Here is a 5,221-nt window from a genome sequence, read left to right on the forward strand (position 1 = left end):
CAAAGGCATAGCATGACCGAATGAGTCTATCTCAGATTCAGATGGGACAATCCAAGGATCATCATAAATAATGTTGTCTGATGTAATCATATGAATTGATGCAAATGAAGGGTCTGCGTTGATTGGAGGGAAAGGAAAAGTTCCCAGTAAACCAGAATATTTAACTAATCCTACGCCAACGTCCCTATAAGGGATTGTCGTCTTACCGACATGCTGGATACTCTCTGAAGAGGCTGGGTCGGATGAAAAGTATGTCAGCTGATCAATCGTCACGATCTTACCGTTATGTGGAAACTTAATTACTCTGAAGACCGATGAAACGACCGCTGTCATAGCATATGACCAACTTCGACCCAAAAGAAGGTTGTAGTCTAGAGGGGCATCAACCACCTCCACATCCAGACTAACGGTTTTACCTTCTACCCCTATAGGCAATTCCTGTAGAATACCAAACGGACGGAACCCACGGCCATAAAGGCCTTAAGGATGGTCGGGGATTGGTTCAACGAAGGAGAACCAAGCGATATCCAACATTGAATCGACATAATACACGTAGAAGCTCCCTCATCAATCACAGTCCGATGAATAGGCCTGTTTTTGACTATCACTGGAATTTGGAAAGCCATTTGATGGGGTAGACGCGGTGTACTACTTTCTAGATCGAAGATTATCAGATTCGGGTCCTGAACATCAACAGCTTCGATAGCCGACAAAAGTAATTTTCGTTGTGCTGGGCATGATTGCAGCACTTCTAAAGCCGACATTGCTGAGGGTGAAACAGCTAAGTCCTCAACAATGTTGTAATTCTGGGCTGCTCTCGCATGTGGATTGAAAGCAGACCTTCGAAGTACACCCTTGGCGGGCGGTTTAATTACTAAGTCCGGGTTAGGTTTTTCGATCTGTAGTGGATCGGAACCAGGAGATGAGGTTGATGGATTAGAATGAGAAGATTCTGCTTCCTTACCATCAACAGGATTCTTACTACCATAATCTTGCGATCGAGTCGCAATCCGCACATGAGACATCATCAAGATGGGTTCTTCACTGGCAGTCGAGGAAGAACCTATCATCTTACTCTCCTGCTTTGGAAATGGATCTTTTAACACAGCAGGAGTGGGAGAACCTTTGACTATTTTTACAACCTCGGCCCGATGAGGGCAATCTCTTGTAAAATGATCCTCTTCACAAATAAGACAAGGATATCGAGGTTTGCGCTTTTCGTCATTGGTTTCCGACTTTTCCGTTTCCTTCGGAGCCTTGTCTGCTTTAGCCTTCTTCTTTCCTTTCTTCTTTCCACCGTTTTTTGATTTGGCCGTAGATGATTCTACAGCGTGAATATCGGCGGAAAGTTCAAGAGATCCCGAAGGAGCAGCAGCGATTTGATTCGATTTTGGAAGATTTGGAATCTTCTCGTGTAACGTACCCAACTGAGTATAAACTAAGTCAAGGTACTGCGCCTGAGCAATGACTTGCTCCTCAGTAACTACTCCGGCCTTAGCTACATCTTCAGTAATCTTCGGTAATAATGATTTAAAAAACCATTCAGCTAAGATTTGGTCCGGAATAAAAACTTTCACTAGTCTTCTTCGACGTCTCCACTCATGAATGTGATCAGAAATATACGTGGACGTTGATTGTTTCAGTGAAGTTAATAACTCCGTGCTGTTATCGTATCTGACCAGCAACTGAAAGTGAGTTAAGAACGAGGTAGCTAACTGGCTAAAATTGTAAAAAGAGGCTCGTGGTAACTCAATGTGCCACTTGGCCGCGAGACCAATGAGTGTACGCTCGAAAAGACGTAAGCGGATCGAATCATCCGAGATAGAATTTGAAGCACACCAGAGATGGTAAGTCATCACATGATTGGACGGATCCTCTCCAGACTTACCTTCGAACTTGGGTATATCACTGGGCAACTTATTTGGCATTGGCGGCCAGAACGGAAGATATTGAATTGGATCGTTCGTTAGGCGCGTCAAGTCTGGTAAATCCAAAGTTGCGATAAACGGTAATTGCCGGTTAGGATCTCTAAAACTCTGGGTCACAAGACCAGTCCCAGGAGGAGGATATCCAAGATAACTAGGAACAGGAGTCGCATTAGGGATATTATATCCTCCTGGAAAACCAGGATTAACCGGACCGTACTGGGGTTGTTGAGGTTGTTGATAAGTGTACCCAGGATACGGTTGATACTGGTAAACCGGCTGTTGGACAGCTTGCCCATGTTGGTACTGTCCCTGGTACGGTTGATGAACAAATTGAGGTTGAGTAGTGACAACCGTACTTATACCAGGCTGACCTATAGGCATCTGGACCGTGGTTTGAATCGTAGATCCAGACAACGGTAAAGATGTCTGAGGAGTGGTTGCAGAGACAGTAGAAACCGGAGTTGTCGATACTCCAGAAGTAAGAGCGGCAGATGTAGCGGTAGTTGCAGCAGCCGTTTGAGATGGAGTACTAGGTGCAATTGGCGGCTGAGTAACTACCGAAGTTACAGAAGTTTGAACATTTGACTGGACAGGTTGCGGTTGCTGGGGTGGACCAGAAACTACGGGTTGTCCAGCTTGAGGTACCAACTGTATACTTGGCCGCAACACCTGTTGACCCTGTGATGGATCCCACACTATCATTCCGGGGTATTGACCCATAACAGGTTGAGGATACTGAGATCCATAACCGGATTGAGGATAGGATTGATAATTGAAAGGTGCAGTTCCCATACCTTGAACATATGACTGACCTTGAGGTGGTTGATAACCTTGACTCGAGTATTGACCTTGAGGTTGATAACCTTGAGGTAAATACGGATACTGGGGTTGACCTTGACCTTGAGGTTGATACCCTTGAGGTTGATACCCTTGGGGTTGATACCCTTGAGGTAAATATTGATACTGAGGTTGACCCTGGGGTACATATTGAGGCTGGGGTTGACCTTGAGGCATGTATTGCACCATAGGTACATACTGACCTTGAGGTTGCCCCCCAGGGGTTAATTGAGGCTGCCCCCAGGTGGTAATTGGCCACCTTGAGGTTGAGAAATGGGAACTGAACCTGACATCATGTAAATGTCTCCTACACCCAATGGTATATTACCATTGTTTCCAGCTAATAACCCATGATCAACGGGTTGAGGAGATGCCCCCGCAAAGGTACCAGAAAGTGATTGATGCCCGGTGGGAACAGAAGGACCGCCATGTAAGAAAGATTCAGGAGTTTGAGTAAACACGGACGACTAACCAGACATATTTACAGGAGTATAAATACCTCCAGGTGGAAAAGGAGTACGAGGTGTAGAAAAACCTACCCCTGAGTTGTCTAAATAATTGGTTAACGAAAGGTACCAAGTGGTACTTCTAGGAGGACTGTAAAAGATAGATTCACGCTCCCTGAGCTCAATAGTAAGTTGATCTTCAAGGTTAGAGACGCCTATTTCTTCCTCTGGAGCAAGTTCTTCAATAGCAATCAAACCAGTAGGAAGATTTTCGGTGATAACTCGTTCTACTCTTGGTGAATCTGGAACACTAGAAGTCGGAGTAACAGGTTCAGATATTTCAGGTTCTTCGCCTATATCACTAGTAGACGAAAAACTACCAACAAGCTCAGAAACTGTAACAGCTTCGGGATTATAACCTGTCTCTAGACTTTGGTAATCTGGATGGACTACCAAGGAAGATTCTCCTTCTTCAGGTGAACCTACTCTACTGCCACTAGGAGGAGTTACAAGGACCTTCAAACCTTCTAGATTACTGGGGTCGTCTCGAGGAGGCTCACCCCGAAGTCTACGGGATCTCCTCAACAATTAGGCCACAGAAACAACTTCAGGAGACTGGCCCCGAAGTCTACGGGACTGTCTCGGTAATTCCGCCACAGCTAAAAACTTTTAACTACTACACACGAAAACAAAGTAAAATCTCAAATCAAACCACCTAAAGTCTCTAAAGAACCAAACAAATTTGAATCACACGCCTAAAGAATCTAGGGCGTCAAACCAAGCACAAACAATAGCCTTCCAGACCGAAAATGCTAGTTGGAGATGAAACCCAACATCGCCGGATTTAGTACAGAAGTGGCGGGTGGAACAGTTACCCCGGCAACCTGCTTAATGAATAGACCGGCACAAGTTCCTCCACTTTAACCGTCTCGAGTGAAGTGAACCCCCCGGAAAATCCAAGTGAGTCTAGCCGACATCTGCTCCAGGTACAGTGGGATCTTCCCTCCACCGTCACCTCGGTAGAATACTAAAGATAATGGTCACTAAGGTTACCAACCGCAACAAATGCACCTAGGGTAACAGTCTACACTCCGACAGCACGCAAGGGCAGAGTATCAAGCTCAATCCCCTTGCCGGTTCCTTGACAATAATCCAAGGTTTACCGACAAGTGACCCTTGGCTCCTCGACAATGGTTAATCCGAGGTTTACCGTTTGTAATACGTGCGTGTCTGGCGTCGTTCCCAACGAGGGAGGATTGATCCCCTCACTGGTTCAGACACGAGCTCGTGCTTCTCCTTTAAGAGGAGCTTTCCCAGAGTACAAATGAGACAATTGGATTTATTCTATCACAAGATAAGCTACTTGTTTGGTTTTGTTGTCTTGGAGAGTTAATTACTCTCCTACTCCAAGACACTAGCTTGATCTAAATTGGTGTTTCAAAGCCCTAGTAAATAAAAGTTACTACGTTGATTTTACTTTAAGCGTTAATTTTATGGTTTTTCTTAAAGACAAAAGTTAGCGGAAATGAAACCAATGGTGTGTAGACTCGACTCAAACCACTACAAAGATGCACCTAAGATGATTTACGCTACTTTTCTCTTTCAATGAAATTCCTAACTAAGAGAGTTGAGAAATGAAAATTTTATAGAAAACAACTTTCTTAGTAAAGACAATCAAAGAATCAATTCTCTTTATCTTTCCAAGCATACAAACATGACCACTCCTTATGTGCACGAAAAACTCTTTTTCTTTCAAAACCCCTCAAATCTACTTGAAACAAAACTTTTCAAAGGAGATTTTTTTGTATTTTCTCTTATTTAATAAAGCATATAAATCTATTTTAACGAAAATCAATCTCAAAAGTTATAAAATCTATGAAAACTTGACTCACAAGCAAATCAAAAAGAAATTTACTCTAAGCAAACCTAACGAGGCAAAAGCCTACAAAGATGATTCTAGGTTGTTTTACTTGACCACAATCAAGCCAAGGACCAGCTAATGCAGAATCG

Source organism: Pinus tabuliformis, chromosome 4_1, assembly GCF_031772625.1.
Source record: "Pinus tabuliformis cultivar Carrire ecotype Pingquan chromosome 4_1, CPIR1, whole genome shotgun sequence".
Taxonomy (NCBI): Eukaryota; Viridiplantae; Streptophyta; class Pinopsida; order Pinales; family Pinaceae; genus Pinus; species Pinus tabuliformis.